This window comes from Saccostrea echinata, unplaced genomic scaffold (genome assembly GCF_033153115.1).
Source record: "Saccostrea echinata isolate AGI-Se365-2 ecotype Australia unplaced genomic scaffold, CSIRO_AGI_Sech_v1 ptg000056l, whole genome shotgun sequence".
NCBI lineage: Eukaryota > Metazoa > Mollusca > Bivalvia > Ostreida > Ostreidae > Saccostrea > Saccostrea echinata.
This window is the reverse complement of record NW_026889805.1, coordinates 17199198-17217515: the sequence shown is the minus strand read 5'-3', so window position 1 is coordinate 17217515 and position 18318 is coordinate 17199198. Positions and strand designations below refer to the sequence as shown.

At 31.6% G+C, this 18318-nt stretch overlaps 1 protein-coding gene across 2 annotated transcripts in view; it reads left to right on the top strand.

The window, feature by feature from the left end:
* LOC133173163 (protocadherin alpha-1-like) overlaps positions 1-18318 on the top strand; it is a 42521-nt gene that overhangs the window by 3671 nt on the left and 20532 nt on the right. Inside the window, exon 1 of one of the 2 annotated variants that reach the window (XM_061308108.1) lies at positions 15142-15368. The exons of the other annotated variant lie outside the window; for it this stretch is intronic. The gene's annotated coding sequence lies outside the window, so the exon portion shown is untranslated. Of the gene's footprint in view, positions 1-15141; positions 15369-18318 lie in introns of those variants that run through there. 2 annotated transcript variants of the gene reach the window in all.

Genomic DNA, 18318 nt, shown 5'->3' with positions numbered 1-18318 from the left:
GAATTGATTTTTATTTTATTAAAATTTTCCGGTCTTTCTAACTTTACTGGTGCCAAAGTACCAAAGGAACCATAGCAAACAAAAATATGAATGTTTAAAGCTGTGAATCTTCTGTTGGAGTTTTGGAAAATTGTTGGATCTTTGAACTTCATGTACATACATCCCTATCACATATCACAAGAACTTTTCATATCCACAAATGGTTCGTTTATTTATTCACTACATCAGACCTACTTTAATAATTTAAAAAAAACAACAACAGCAACAAAACATGCACACTCTTAACTCTTGCACAAAGTTTTTCTTATTTGTTATATAGTTTTCTTCAAAGAAATATTTAAAATAGTTATGAATGTTGGCAAGAAAATTTTTTTTTCTCCTCAAACTAGCTGGTATATTGATGACTATTGAATTTTTGTCCTCAGTAAAAATGTTCAGAAATGTAACCCATGTGTATATATCTTGCTATGTTAAAGGTTAGTCTGGTGATCTTTGATTACCTTAATGTGGTACATAGCAGAGGTTTTTAACCTTTTGTCTTACAGTCCTAATGTCCAATTTTAGTAGACATGACTTATTAACAGCTGGAAAATTAAAAACCCACTTATGAAGAGCATAACATCATAAAAAGTTCTGACACCCAAGTGGCCATTAGACACCATGTGGTACAAATGTATCCAGTCTGCTAGAACGTTGTCCTACCAACAACCTGTGTTTGTCAGTTTATAGTAAATCACAACCTTGTTATATTGTAGGCTTCATAAACTGATTAACTAAGGACATATTTGGACAGTTTTTGCAAAAGTCATTGTGGTGAAATTTTATCCATATGTGATGTATATCTAGACAAGAAACAAAATATTTTGTGTGTTGGTGTTGCTGATTTATTGAGATGTAAATCCGTTGGAGGTTTTGTAAGCCTTTGTGTTTTAAGTCCTACCCTATTCCCTCTGATCTAGGGTTACATTTCATCATACTTACATGTCCATTACAAAAAGATTTCAAAACAAAATATCATTTAGCCCCCGTGATTTGAAGAGGAAAAAAAACACTCCATGAATAATTCAGCTTTTGGGTACAGAGGCTTCATATGATTGAATAATGGAAAATGTCACATTGAGAATGGCTTTTTTTAAAGTCCTCTGTATTCCAACCTTGCAAAAGATGAGGAAAGGCTATCTTGATAAATAGACATCATTAAATATATATTAAGGTGTTAAAACATTTATTTTGAGTATCTGAAATAATGGTGACCAGAACTATGTCTCAGAGAGGTGTGACTTCTACTAGTGCTTCAGACTATCAACTTACAGACCAAAACCATTTAATCTGAATTCATTTTCATAATTAACACATATTTAATCAGTGATGCACTCTAAAACTCTGAAATTTCTTTGTAATGGGGTAAAGAAAAAAGTGTTTTCATTAAATCACAGGAAAGATATCAAATTTTTGACAATAATAATTCAATGTGCCTGACAAATGGGGAAAAACATTGTTTAGCTTCCATGCAATTACCAAATTTCACTATTTTTGTTGGGTAAATTGAACCAGCAGGGAATTTCGTGGCTTTTTGATGATGCAGTAAACAAATTAAGCATTTCATTTTCTTCTGAAATGGTTCTAAATTTCTCTTTTATTGACAAGGAAATTAGATTTGATATTCACTCATATTGGTCCTAGTTTTACGTTTTGAGAGAGTTTTGTCCCCTCACAAATTTTCATAATCTCTTTCCAGTTTAATTTAATCTCATAATACAGATATGATATTGATTTCTGAAAGCATAATTTGTTAAGAATTAATGTATTTACTGATGTGTGACGGCTTGTCGTTACAATGTAATGTGATGAGCGAAAGATAGAAGGTCCCCTGGGATATTAAACACGATTTGTCATTGGCTCAGTTTAACAGCACAAGTTTCGCGCTTAAATGGAGTTGTATTTTGCTTATTATTGCTGGTAAGATTTTTCTTTCGTATTTAGAGGTAGCTTTTTGTTTTTGGCTTTTAATACATTATACAGTTTAGTTAAGATTTGTCTTTGGCTAAGCTTTGATCTTTGTGCAATGGGAAACTCATACATTTTGTTTTTAAGAAAAGTTTATGTGAATCTTTTGATTTATGATTTTCCCATTTCAAAAGAAATCTATTTTCTGTTATAAACAAGTTTTTTTTCCCTGTTTTTTACATTGAATTATGAGTCTTAGTTCATGAGAAAAAAGCAAATGTTTGTTTCTAAAAGTTTTAGAAAAAAGGACAATTAGAAGTACATATAGAACAAGTAGATTTAGCAAACTATTTGCCTCTCTCACACAAAAAATGTTAAGTTATGGTTTACCCACTTAACTTCTTATATTTGAATTCAAAAACCTATGTTTTTTTTTTCAAAGTTAACTTTGAAGAGGATTGAGTTGATGTTTGCTCATTAGTATTGTATTGAATTGAAAGTAGGCTTTAAAAAATTGCAAAGTGTACATCCAATCTGCAGAAAAATGTAAACATGTTAGAAATTCAATTTAACTTTCATCAATCATGTTAAATTTTTTTTAGTTTAATACACAATCATGTTAAGGTAAAAAAAAAAATTGGTGTCCAAACAATTTACAAATTCAAAGGTATAGGAAATAGAGATGTATTTTTTTATGAATCATGGTGAATTTGGTGATGATTGGAGAACAGTATGGTGGTGGTTAGAGATGAAATCAAAGTGATAAAAACAGGACAGTGTTCAAGGAGATATCGTCTTAAAACCTAATGGGGTATTGGTCATTTCAGCCACAGGATATAACACATAGGTTCGTCAGTTTGTCTTTAAAACAATTTTTTGACAGGATTTGATTTAGGTATTTGTCAAGGGTGCAAAACGAAGAAAAAAAATAAAATTCCATTGAAAAAAATGTCATTTAAAATTTACAGACAAATTATTGGTATAATGGTGCAATCATTTTTGTTGATAAATATCATTGGAGTATTTTGTCGCCACACTTTTTCAATGGTTGACCAGACACATGATTGAGTTGACACTTTTCAAAGCATAGTAGTTAAATTTAGTGAACTTTAAAAAAGATTACATGGATAAAAAGTCGATTAACTTGTGATCTTTTGAAGAATTATGATCATAAATTTTCACTTTCAATTGAAATGTTGCAGATATTCTATGCTAGTTTTCTTTTTAAAGTCTGGCTATAACTTGGCCCACATTTCCAGTGTTTGAAATTCTTACTTTATGATTTCACTTTCCAGTTTACACTCTAATTTTGCTTAAAAGTTGTTATTACTATAAAGAAGAGTAATTAAACCAGGTTCAAAATATAAATTGGAAAAGTAATAATAAATGACCCAGACTGGTCTACACATCAATCAGATGCTACAAAATATCAGTGTCATTAGAGAATTGTCCTATTGGTTTGGATTTCAATATAAAATTTTGTTGCACTGGCATTTTTATGATGATGTATGTTACTTGTATGGATCTGCTGCTGGAACAACTCCTAGGTACACATTAAAAATCTGTTCTCACCATTTTTCACTGCTTAAATCATTGAATTCTTTATGTGAAATCTTTTTCATTTCCATTTTTTATTAGTCAAACCAGATTATTTGGAAAATCTTATCTGAATACATTATAATGACATTTGTTTTCCTGTTTGTTTAAGCACATTTACCGGTAGTTCTTAAGAATAAGAATTTTTGGTAGAGAAAGAAAAAAGGCTTTATATATAGTATATATAATGCAAACTTGGCTTATGAATGTTGAATGAGGAAGTCATTGTGATTTTTTTTTTATCAAGTTTTTGGCAGTCACTTCAAATTATTTTGTAAAATTTATTGAAAAATTACAAAAAGGTTAAATCACGTACAAGAGCAATGTTTGATTATCTTATATTCGAAGAACATTGCCCGTCGTCCATTTTAAGTTGGGTTTGACGTGTATATGGTAGCCACAACAGAAAAACAGGCTGAGACAAGGATTTTTTCCCCAAATTTGCATAATTTTAACAAAAAGAAAAATGTGTAAACACAAAGAAACGAAACTGATTAAATCCGTGTCAAGAAAAATACATTTAGCAGTGTCAGTCTGGAATCCCCTTCATCAGGCAGAGTAGTTTATGATTCACTACTTCATTTACATGGTCGTAAAAACACACCTTTTGGTGGCTACAGAAGAAGTTATGGTGGGCCTTTTGTCTTTGATAATTTCTGATTGATTACCTTTTATAGACAAGAGAAAATTTTAAAAAATATAGGTTTGATCTGTATGCAAATTTTACGACAATCTTTTGGTAGAAGATATTGATTGATCGATCCATAATTAGGAATTTGCTTTGGAGAGCTGGGATTCATGACTGATATTACAAAGTACCAGTAGCATATGGTTGATAAAGTGAGAAAAGTGTGAAAGATTTTGTGATTAAAGCTTTAGATAGCACATGGTTATAACAGTAAATGTACTTCAGAGAATAGAAAGTATGTTATGGAATATAACTAAAGGGTTAATTATATTTTGATGTTGATAATATTTTACACTCTTATTAAAGTGCAGCCAACCATACTCTACCAGGGCAAAAACAAGATTTCACAAGTGATAATATTTTAATATAATGATTCTAGCTGAAAAAGTTATGTATTTAATGATCTCTATAATTATGCAGTAACTAAGATACTTATCACAATTTAATACTGAATTTGAAATGTAAATGAAGTCAGGCACCAGGTTATGTTTATCAATCATATTGATGGATAAGAGTTCAATCCAGAATGGTACATTTCCTAAATTTTTCAGAATTTTTTTCTTTCATGGACTGCATATTTGATTTAAACATGCACTGGGATCCTATCGATCAACAACAAAAGTAGCAAAACAGTTTTATAGGAGAAAAAATTATTCCTAAGAAAATAATGTAGAGCTTCAATTTGGCAATTGAAACCCATGTGCATTGTGCTTATTTTTTCGATATCCAGAATTTACTCTGCAGTTTATTGTTTTGTCCTCTGGTAGAATAAAGTGAAAATATTTTCATGTAGCTAAGTTAAGCCTTCTATTAGCTATATGAGGAAATTTTATTTTTTAAAAAATCAGAAACAGATGTTATTTATTAAATAAGATATTTAGTAATGCTATGATGGCAACATTTAAAAATAACTTAAGGTAATTAAGACTTAATGAAAATTTGACACTTTGCAATTGTCACTGAATGCATTGTGTGACTGTACAAAGTGTGTACCCAGCCTCCTTCAGAATAAGAAATGGCTGACAGTTTGATGGCATAGGATAAAAAGAAGTGTCATTCCAGCAGAATGTTATTCTTATCAGGAACACTTATTTAAAGACTCTTATTTCATATTCTAATTTTACTGTTCAAAATTTCCATTTTTTCACATAATTACAGTATATGCACAAGGTATAGTTTAACATTAGCCAGCATGTGTCATTGCGGTTTTTTGTTAGTATTAATGTCAGATAAGAATAAGAAATGGTGTACGATGTTGTGTAGTAGTCACGGCATGATAGTGGTGTTCGGAGGGATGCACGCCACGCTGTAAACTATCTGTCTTAAGGGAGATTTCTGTAGCGATTTACAGTCGAGTGCACTGACATCCAGATTCATGGCATTAATACAGGGTTACCAATAGTCCCAACCCAGGCTTTGTTCACTGTGGGGGGAGGTCAAACAATTTTACACATATCTTTTGTCACACTAAATATTTACCATTATCAGGAAATCAGATCCACTAATTGGTCTTCAAAAAATATACAATGGAGAAAGTTATTCAAGGCTGTGGTATGGTAATTGGATGAGGGAGGTATTTTTTGTTTTTCTGTTTGACTGGTCAGTTTTGAATTATAAATAATTCTGTTACTTTTTTATTGCTATGCTTCCTTAGTGTTTGGATAAAGTTGGAATAGTAAGAATTTCTAGTAATTTAAGGTCAAATTTTTGTGGGTCATGAACAATCCTGAATGAAAGCAGATATTTGTATAGAGACATGATGAATTGTAAATTTATTATGTAGTACACAAAGTATTAGAACATCTTTCCCATTTGCTCACAAGTAGAAACTGTTGTTCATTATTAAACAATCGAAAAATGTCAAGGTCTAATTTTAATTGTTATTAGATTGTGTATAATTTCTGTTAATGGACAAGAGAAACACCCAGTCCTTAAGGTTGACGCTTCCCAGTGACAATATTTAAATTTATGTGCAGACTGATGACAAATCCTTGTTTTTAGTGATTGCTGATGGGCAATACAAGTCTGTCAACTAAAGATGTTCTGTTTGACAATGGAACCTGTTGTCATTGACAACTCTGCTGTTTGTATCACCCAAAACATGCATTGTACAAAGCAGTTGAGATGTAGTTTTTCCTGTGAAATTGAATAATTACCATTATTAGGTGGTTTGAAGTAAAACGATTTGACCTTTTCTTGTCATGACAAGATTAATATGGTGTCAGCTGCAATTCTTTCAACTTTATCTTGGCCCCTCTATTTGTGTTGCTATAATCAGAACATCACTAATTTATCAAGGCCAATTAGATTTTATCAAGCATTGCCGATTTTTCAAATCAAAATACAATTATTGATTGTGAAATTTAAAAATTGGGAATCTTTTGATCTGTTTTTGAAGAACAATATACATTACATTTGAACAAAGGGTCTGGCTTGCACATACATTAAAGAGAGGGTTTGATTATCTTGTGCAAACACTTGTTACTCAAGGACAAGGGAAGAGGGATTGTTCCTCAAATTGATCATGTCTTTTGCTTTGTCACACTTGGTCCTTCATCCCTCATCTTTAGAATTTAGAAGAAACTGAAATTAAGAGAAGACCAAACAAGATCTTTTCAGTCAGACACGCACAGTGAATCATTTTGTGTTGGACCAGCATTAAGTGAACTGAATTCCTCCTATAGTCAGGAGCTCAGTGTAAATCTGCAGAAGTCAAAAGCTGGCATTGTGAGGCATTCAGGTGTAGGGCCAATATCACCCCAATCTGAGCTTACCATCTGAATGATAGGATATTCCATGAAATTTATCTGATTCATTATTCAGATGCATTTTCAATGAAAGTGTTTATATAAATTCCCTTTTTCTTTTCATGGGACTTTTTCATTCAATTATTTTCACTTTCATGTAAATTTCGACTTGTTTGGGACAAGCTTTCCCCCCTTTTGAGCAGCTTAAAATTAGCATCAAATTGTGTGAGGATTTTGATAAGATATCCATCTATCATAACTAATAATGGAGAAAATGATGAACTACCACTTTGATCTTTTCATTTAAAGGTGTTCTTGACAAATGAAAATGGCCAACTTGCTGAAGTTTACATTTATTTACCAACATAAGGCCAGCAATTTGGGCATAACACATGGCACATTACTTCTTTTTTACTTTCTCTTCTTTAATAATTTTTGGTATTTTATGGGATATGTCTATGTCTAAATGTGTGACTGTTTTTCAACATTCTCAAATGGGTTTTTTTTGGATGAAAAATTTCTGCAGTTGGGGTTTATAAGAATGATTTCTATGCTGTACATTAATGTATTCCTTTCATAGCTGTTGCACAGACATTAACCTGAAATAAGAAATCAATTCTAGTGAAAATTGATTGTAAGAGGCGTTTTAAAAGATGATTTATTTTCAATTTCCGATCTTTGCTGGTACATGCATTTCCCTTACAATGTACAAATGTAATGTGAATTTGAGGACAGCCATGTGATATTGTTTTGGTCTGGTTACTGTGTCCTATATCTAAATACTGACCCATTGTTCAGGGATGAGATATCAATACCTAAACAAAGACATCAATCTTGAGGTAATAGCCATTACCTGCCTCCCTAGCCTTCCAGCTCACTGACCAGGGTCACTCGGGCTTCAGGTGAAAAAAAAAGATCAATTTACGTATTAAGCACCTCCACTAGTAATTCCATGATTTGTTAGGATCCAATAAAAAGTAATATTGTATTGATATCATCTATGTTTTGCAGAAAAACTTTTTTTTTACAGTGAAACTAATTATTTATGAGTCTCTAAATATTAATCACTTTTGTGCCAGTAACAAGCCTTTATAGAACAGGGTTTATACTCTGAAATCTTAAGCCTAATAAATGCAATATGTCAGATATAAGCATGTGACTGTTTTTCCCCTTTTGTTGGTCTGGTAACTTGTAACCAGCTGATGCCTCCAAATTAAGCTTCCTTCATCCACAGCTATCTATGAGAATTGCTCTGAACACCTACTGTGCATATTATTTCTGTCATATACTCAGTTGGTTCATTCTGGTGCGAGACTTGGTTGAAGCTGGTTACCTGGTGTTTCAATCTCCATACGTTTCCTGGGAGTCTTTGACAGGCCAAAGAAACTCCTGCTGAGGAAATGTGGATTAAAGCAGGTTAATAATAGAATTGTGTTAGAGTCAAGCTTTTCAAGGTAAATAATGCAGAATGTGAATTAGTAAATGAAGCAACTGAACTATTCAGCTGTAGGAGATGACAGGTATTAAGGTAATACAGGACTGCTTTGAGAAGTTTATGTTGAAGAGACATCATGGATGCAATAAAACAGCAGGATGGAATGCATGAAGATAATCTTTAAAAAAAAAATGTCAATAGCAAAATCAACATTGCAATGGATGCTCACTGTTTTGGGTTATGTTTGATGACATATGTTTATATTTTGATGAGATTCATATTTTACTGGTGTCTTATTTGTTTTTTTTTCTTTTAAATTTATATATATAAACCTATACATATAATCTTGTTGAAAATCAAAGCATTTAGTTGAGTGTCATGTGATTTTTTGATACAAACATCCAAGCTATGTAGGTCAATCATATTGAAGTTCCCAGGCTGAAAGGATGCATCAAATATATATGTATATTTCTCTTTATTTAAAAAAATCTACTTTGTATGATAATTGTAAACAGCCCATTGGTCATTGCTGTCACCTAATGTGTAGGTTTAGCTTATCTTTAGGTTTACTGTGTTTATGGTTGCTATGACATTCATGACTTTGGCCATCTGACCATGTGGTAAATGAAATTTTGACCAAGGGGCTTCATATTTGATTCTGATTTTCATCTGATAAAGAGCTGTGGTTAATGGGAACACTTTGACTTGCAAATTATGTCCATTTTGAACTTACTTATGATTGAGTAAAATTGAAATATTTTCTGTTTCCTTCTCTTTGAAGGGTGCATGTTAATGGTACACAGTCAGTGTGCAAACTTGTTTTTCAAAGTGAAAACTAAATATGAAAGATTTTTTCCAGTGGTATAAAAATAAAACTTTCTGATTCTCAGACACAGTGTGTTTTTAATTACATCACCTTGATAGATTTGCCCTTTAATTAAATATGACTTGCTAGGCAACAGATCATACCTTTGTAATCTTGTCATCAGTGAGGGTTACAGTGTGCCATAGATCCCTGCCCTCGGGCAACAGCTGCTGTGCCTCACGCAGGGTGCAGAACCTGCATCCACCAGCCTAAGGGGGCTGAAAATGAATCTATACATTATTCTCCTCAAAAGGTCATGTATGACATTTTTTTATTTTTTAATTAGCATATTGTAGATATTGTGGATTTCAGACATAATTTTGCAGTACAATATTAAGTTTTTAAAGGGGAATTGAATATTTCTTGATTATATTGGAATAAATTATCAGTTCATGTGATTTAATATCATTGATAATTAATGCTGGTCTTCTGTCAATAATTATATTGCATTATTAATCTGCAATATTTCATTGAATCAAGTACAGACAGGGTTGGATGTGGACTTTAAATTCATTGTATGAATTAACACACTGCATGGTACATCATAGTTTTTTTAATTTTTTTTTGGGGGGGGGGGTATATTTTGATTCAAAGTGAAACCCAAAACTTATCTGTATTGTTATGATTTGTTATGGTGTGTTTTATAGGCGAGTTGCTTTAGGGGGTGTTTGAAGTGTTTTACTTGATACCTCTCAGAAGATTGTCATATCAAAGTCAAAATCAAGGAGTTTTCCATTAGTCAGTTTGACCTTATGATGAAGTAATATAAGCCTCTGTATATATATTCTCATTTATGAATGTGATGTTTTCCCTGGGAACGATGAGTCTCTACTGGGTTTGCAGGTGTCACAAGTTAAGCACTGAATGACTCTATATTATAGGTTTTTATTTCTTAAGTCTACAAAGTCATTAGTGGCCCTGATGGTACAGTGTGTACAGGTATATTCTCTCCAGTCCTGCTATGGTCAAACTTGACAAGCCCCAGGGTAGTGATTTTTATCAGCTGGACACTGGTCACTGTCGGAATACATAGATAAATTGATCTACAGGACAGTTTCACTGGTTCACTGTCTAATGATATTGCTATGTTCATTAATTTGAAACTTGTTGTATACCCTTGTTAGGATAATTGATGAATCTGGGTGTTTTGTACAGTGGTTTAAGTGAGAGGAACATAAAATTGTCCCTTATTTCACATTAATTATCAATTTCCTCAATGTAACATGTATGTTACACAACATTTGGTGCCAATTCAAACACAGTGTCACATACTGTGCATTCGTGTATAATTGAGTTTTTGGGTTGAAAGATAAAGGAATGTTCTTCATTTTTATTTGCAACATATTAAGCTGCCTCAAATCAACTTTCAAGTCCATAAAAGAAACCCCAAACTAGTGTCATTTCTGGCTTGAAATTGAAATGTTTGTACTCTTTCATTTGAAACTTGTTGAACTAATAATTAATTGGTCAACAGCATTGTTCTAGAATGTTGAATTTCCTTGATAACAAGATAATTTTTTATATATATATTTATGTGAAAACAAAACTCCTAAATTGTTGACATAGTGTCACCATGATGAAAACAGTGCTATCTGACCAAGATCAGCTTCACATATTTGTAACAAATAAAAGCCAGCTTTGCCAGAGGTTGTTATGTCCCTTAGAGGTTTTCAGAACAATTTTACAATGGGCCATCACTGCTTGACAAGAGGAAGTGTTCAAGGAACTAAATTTCTACTCAGAGTCAGGTGGGATTTCTTTTAGCTTCAACAATCATGCATTTAGTTAACAAAATTAAAGATTAGGAAATTTGGATTTTTAACGATGAACAGAAATTTGTTTTCATAAATGGATGGAGTTAAAGTTTTAAGAATTTGGTAGGTGGAAATATATTTTATTAATCATAGATTTTATGAAAAAAAAACATTTTTAAGACTTGCAGAGTAATAAAAAGTCAGTAATTTATACTTGTTTGAATTGTTTCAGTGAAGATAACAAATTCTATACACAAGTAAAACCTTTTCTAATCTAGTACTTGAAGATGGAAAAACATTTTAATCACGTTTACTCCTTTATACAGTAGGTATATATATATATAGCTCATAGGATATCGTTTTCATATTCACGGTTGTGACGTCGCATTGGTTTATGCACGAATTTGATCAAGTCAAATATTTTTGGACGTACATATATAAAACAGTGTAAAACATTGAACAGCTATGTGTAAAATGTGTGATAAAAAGAATCTCCCATGGTTTGTGTCGCCAAAGCTGGGGGATAAAAATATGCAACCCTTTGGATAAAAAAGTCATATCTAACCACAAACTATGGGAGATCCAATACATGTGATTCATATTTTCCGCTCATACATGTATGCTATTATTTTTTTTTTTTTGCTGCTTTATTAAGATACATGTATTGTTTTATTGGATACAGCAACATCTGTTTCAACACTCCTTTTATTTAGATATAGTAGTTGTATGTATTGTAGAAATTCTGAGCAAATAGTATATTATGTTTTACACTGGGTTGATAAAAGTTAGACTTCAGAAAAATAAAAATAAAATAAAGTCTTGCGATGAACAAAGAATACTGTAACAGAATAGATTGGTACTTTAAATCAATTACAACACAGAAGATTAGGCAGTGAGTGAACTACTTAGCAGCCCTGTCTAGTGTGACTAATGTTGCTGTGTCTATTTGTCTACCAGAGACTAAATGTCCTTAGTTGCTGTGTCAAACACATTACCCTGATTGCATATTGACATTATAATCAGCTGGCTTCATTTCTACATTACAATAAATAGGGATTTCTCTGTTTTCTTGATGGCCATTACTGAAGGGGATTCTAAATGATGGCTACTGGACATTTATAAGTATGGCTCCATTGGGAGATACCTGGATTCAAGGCTAACATCCTGTATTAATTGTTAGTATGTTACATTAATATATTGAAAGACCAAATTGTCAAAGTAACTGCAAAGAGATATGGATAGTTTATATAGCTAGATTTTGAAGAAATTAAACTATAAAATGACCATGCAATATAAATTACACTTTAAGAAAATATGAATGACACATCAATTTCTCAGATCAGATGACTGATTTTTTTCATTGAACAACTCCATATCATTATTATTGTTGAATTGTTCAAAAATCTTAAAAGCCAAAAAGAAAAGAAAATTTGAGAGCAGGATTATGCTGTATTGCGATTGATAAGAGAAAATTCAAATTAATCTTGACTTGGTCAAAATTAGTTGTCATTCTTCATTATCAATTAAAAAAATTTGATTTTAATTTCTCGCAATTAAAAATACACTGTTAGATGTGTCATAGTTTGAAAATGAAAGAGAAGTGCTAGCCACTGAGGTGCAAGTATCTTGTGTCAACACTCAATAATAAAATGAACCAGTTTACCTCAAAGAGAGCATGTGTGGAGGTCTCTCTCCAGTTACTTTTTGTGGAATATTGTTATTTTATTTGCAGATATTTTTACAGAAACTCCCCCTTTCTTTGTATTTTTAAACGTTTGCTCATTTAGCTTGATTTTGTCAGACTACACATAATGTGTTGAGAAATTGAAATATGAAATGGTATTTAAAAGAAGCTCACATAAAAAAAAAATCATTATGCCTGCATTTTTCAGTCCTTTTATTTTTTTTTTTTTTTACTGGTTTCAGCTAAAAATATTATAGATTAAGAAATACTTTAATAATTGTGTAAAAATGTGTTAGTGGAGATATGTCTTTTCTATCCATATTGATTTCATTAAACATTGTCAAATCATTTTTTGAGGGTAACCAAATGCTAAGAGCCCAGTGTCCTCTGAGGTGTTCTTATCATGCAATGTCTTGATTGCTCCACCTGGGTTTATACCACACATTACTAAGGCATAAAAAGGCTTCATTCAGACGACATTATTTGCCCAGTTCTCAATTTGTGAGCATATTAAGGCACAACTCAGCTACATTTGCTCGTAACCAATCATAAACCAATAACGTCGGGAGGAAAACACTGTTTTTCATGTCTCATTAATGTAATATTGCATGAAAAGACTTAGAATTGATAAAAATCAATCATTTTGTCTGAGAAGTGTTTTAATGTAGTCCTGGTTTCTCTAGGTTGATTTGTTTTAAAGTTCTAGTCCATACTTATCTTTTATTGAATAGGCCTTTCCTCTAGCAGACTTGTAGATGGTTATCTACCTTTGTCCAAGGGAGATAATTCTACCCATAACATGTTCTTCTTTTCATCTTTGGATTTTGTCTGGTTCATAAAATTTTAAATGCCCCCTGATCAGTAAAATTTTCACTGTATATAAGTAAAGAAGATCTTTTATCAGCATCATTACATAATTTAAGACTTTTTGATGTTTTCTACACACAAAATGTTTATTGTTGACATATTGTAGCAGCAGGTAGTTTTTAAATGCCATTGTTTTGATTGAATAATTGAGTGTACACAATCATGTAATTTTTTCTTTCATGTGAGGTTTTATCACTGATAAAAATTTGGGAAATGTCAGATTATCTAGACAAATCTCTCACTATAAAGAAATATAATAGAAACAGAGGCTATATATCAATTTGATTTTTATATATTTATTTTTCCTATCTTTTAAAAAACTTTTATTTATTTATTTTTGAGGAACAAATGTTTTCTTTACCTACCAAATACATGTATATGTATATAGGTACATGTACATGCATTTCAGGCATGTCTGTATTTTCTGAGATATGCCATTTTAATTTTGACTGCACCAGTTAATTGCTTTTTGGAGCCTGTATTATAGGAGTAATATGTCTTGATTTCATGATGAAATAACAAATTGGTTGATTTATGTAAGAAAAGGAGAAATGTTGATGATCTGTTGCTTTAAAATAGTGATATTTATGAGGCAACATTTAAGAAGATAATCTGATATATTTTAATACCCAGCAATTATACAGCTGACTGAATTGTTAAATAGCTTCTTTGGTGACAAGATGGATTTTTCAGTGCATGTCTGTGTATGTGTTTGAGAGAGAGAGAGAGAGAGAAGGGTTAATTGTCACTTGTCATGTTTTGATATTGTAAATTCATACAATAGAACAGTTGTCTTCTAGAAAAATGTTGGATTGAAATATCAATTGATAAGTTTGATATTAAGGTTTATTGCCAGAAAGATAATTTGTTTATCATTTTGCTGGATACTTTTATGCATAGATTCAGATTGTCTTTTCTGCTGTAAGATATTGACAGCTTAATCTGGATGTTGATGGTCATCTAGAATTTCAGAGTCCTAAACATTCGTCATAGTATTTCAAGTCAGAGGACATTAAATTCTATGTTTTTCTAGTTGAAGAAGTGACTTTAGAATGTCGGAAAGTCAAATTAAAACCCTGACTCCAATAAAAGGAAGGCTTATAACGGACGTTTGATGCCACACAATCTAGATTGGTCTTGTTAACAAAATCCTATTAGATTGGGGGATTAGGAATTTGACAGGACAAGAAGGATACTATTATTGCTCTCTGTCATCCTAGGGTTTCATTGCACGACTCAGTGAATGTCTCTCTTACCGCTTGACCTGTAAGTCACATGTGATCCCAGGGATAGTCTTCGTGTCTGTTGGTCAATGGATGAGTTTCTGCCCCCTGGTGACTTGGAAGTTTTTTTTTGAAAGGTGGACTCTCCATAGTAAAGTCCTGAATGTAAGGGGAAAAGCTCATTGTGGCCATAGGCGGATAACAAGTGGTGTGTGTCGAAGAGGCGGAGCTTATTCCACTCTGATGACAATTCAAATGTCAGAGAGAGTAAATTGTAATTCTTATTACTATCATGTATTGTTGTCAGTGTGGAGGAAAGAACATAAACGTTTTACTTGGAAATGAATTACATTAGCTCATTAATTGATGAAAAGTGTGTTAAAACAGTATATTGCTGAGTTAAAATAACTAAACTGACATACTTGCAGCTGTGAAGTACATGCATGGACCAAAAAAAAAATCACTAAAGTATCTACAGAGATAGTGAAATTTGACTTTGTATATGAGTATGATTTAAAATTTGGATTTGGATTTTTTTTCATTTGTTCTTTGATGTCAGAAGGTAAGGTTAAAAAAAACTAACTGAAAACATGTCAACACAAAATGCCGACTGATTTGATTTTATCAAACTCTTATCGCAGTTTCTTATTTTGATTTGTGTGTGTTTACAGTTTTTGTGGATCATTGATGTATTGAAATGTTTAGAAGGATATACATTTAACTCTATAAAGTAAGTTTTGTCCACTGTGCTGATGTGAAGTTTGATATCCACAATATCAAATGGAAAATTACCCTGTAATTAGGCCTACTGCAAAACTTCTCTCTTCTTTAAATGTCTGAAAGTTTGACAGACGTTGACATCATTTTTCTGATTCAAAATTGATTTTTCCTTTTGATAACGTGGCATGAAAATGGAAGTCCTAGTTTTATTCCAACATTATTTGCATTTTTTATGAAGACAGTTTTATTAGGAATCGTATGGTGAGTCAACGCTTTGATATTTTTTATATGGAATATTTGTTATTAAATATTTTATATAGTTGCTATAACTATGATTTATCACTGAATATGTGTGAATTTATCACTTCTGTCAAAAATTTTACAATCAAATTTGATAAACAATAAATTCTTCATTTTATATTAATATTTGACCTTCATCATAAGTCACATGGAAAATTATAGGGTTTTTTTTTTTGGAAAGGTGTATTATTTTTTCCTGATTTTTTTTTTTTGTACCAAATAGGAAAACAGAATTGCCATATAACTTTTCAATTCTTTAGTGAGTATGCTAAAACATTTAATTGCCGATTTGTTTCATTTAGTTAACAGTATCATTTCACTTAGTGCTTAAGGGAATCTTTTTCATTACCTTCATTTGAAATACAAGTATACATTTGATCAATATATATAAAAGGCTATCTACCTTAAAGATATATAGCATACAAAATTATATGTTTACTTCATCATCAGACTAAAATCCCACCTGCTTGTTTGTTAGACATAAATTCTTTTATTTGAAAAGCACTCATTATATTTTCATTTGAATTAAGGTCTGAGAAAAATCCACATGCATTTAACTAAACGTTTAGTTTTCAGTGGTCATTTAGAATTTAGGGTCTAAATAAACTAAACTTTGTCAACACTGTCATATTGATTTTCGTCCTTGTTTATTGTTGTTCATTTCAGGGGAAGATTGTGTAAATATTCAGAATTGTGACACAATAGGCTCTTAAAAAATGCCTTCTTCATCAATATTTGTGCTTGCTAAACATTGAACAAAATGTATCTAGAATGGTGGACGCCGTATAATTAACTGGACGAAGTTCATAGAACCAAACTCAATGCACCTGTCATGAGGTCTTTTCATTGGATCAGAAGTTTTTCACTTTAAAAATCAATGGAGAGATGAGTTGAGATATGAAATTGATCATTTCTGATGAGAAATAAGCTTGAGATAATAATCTTTAGCCTAAACCTTCATTCCTCTATCTCTCCGCTTTATAAGTATTCCATGTTGTGTTTTCTGCTGCTTATTTGTTAAATGTCAGAAATTGTATTTAAATGGATTGTCGGATTACAATAATTTCGTCTTGTGGTTTTTAATTTTGAGGGGTAAGTCATCTTATTTCGCTTCATAAAAGAAATGAATTTTATGTCAGAAATATTGATAATGTCTTTTAGATCCCAGAGATTTAAGAGATTGAGTATATATTTGCTGCTCAGTGTCAAATATTACTGAATGTTTGGCTCTGAAAATTTTATTGTTATGTCATTTGGTGGATTTTGAGATTTTTGTTGGGTCACACTTCCCATGTAATTTTACAGTAAGAAATCTGAATAATGAGGTTTTTATGTCCTTTTAATTAAATTTTTAATTAGTTTGCCCTCCTGAACCAAAAAGGATATTAAACCACTAGGATATCTTTTCTTGTTCAAGTGAGAAAAAAATGAAGTTATGAACAATAGCGGCAACATTGCCTCTTCAAGGTTCAAGGAGTATTTCTCTGTATAGAGTAAACTAGATCATTGCACAATTAGAAGAAAGTCATACAGATTCCTTCTCTGAAGAAGGCCCACGTGTTTACTTGTATTCAGTGGATATTTGATTTACTCATCATTTCCATTTTGACATGTCTTCAGCGAGATGTGAAACAAGACTTATTTTTTCTTCTTCAACAACCCAGGTGCAATATTTTAAGGATTATTTCAACACTTCAGTCTGGAATTTTATGAAAAGAATTGGTTTGGGTTTTCATTAATGGGGAAATGATGAACAGAGTACAATGTCTCCATTCACCTGGCCCTTAATTTGACATTGCAAGATACTTCAATTATTGTCTTTGATTTCTATAGTTTCATAATGGTGAGATATTGGGTATTAGATTAGGCAAACATTGTTGAAACATATATGGATATTTCTAACTTTTGATCCTTGGTGGTTTTCAGATAGAAAACCATTCAGCTCAACTTCAGATAGGTGTATTTGATGATTTATAAAGGTCTTTTTATGAAATTAATGAAAAATATTATGGTCAATTTACAGTGATTATTAAATAACAAAGCAAGGAATTATTTTTTATTAATCTTAGTACTTTTTCTAACGTGGTGTATAGAAACGATGCCACTTGATTTCAGTGATCTACTCAGATAGGAATAGTGCATTTAATCAAAAATCTTTTCACAAAATATTTGACTACCCAATTTAATTTGTTGTTTGACTTTAAGAATTTCCCACTCATAATGAGTTAAATATTTTGACAAAATAGAATCTGTTATCTAGTGGCTGTCGAGACCAGCGGCTAGCCATGAATTACATCAGTATATGTAATGACATAAAAACAGACCACAGATTTAAACCTATAAAACACTTATCCTCAATAGTTTCTCAAGAACTTATAGGGGGTTATCAGCTAAGTCAAGGACTGTAGAAGGATTTGAAAAGATAATTTTTTCTAATTCTTTAAAAAAAGAAAAACAGAAAAAAAAAGGAAAATGATTATGTTGATTTCAAT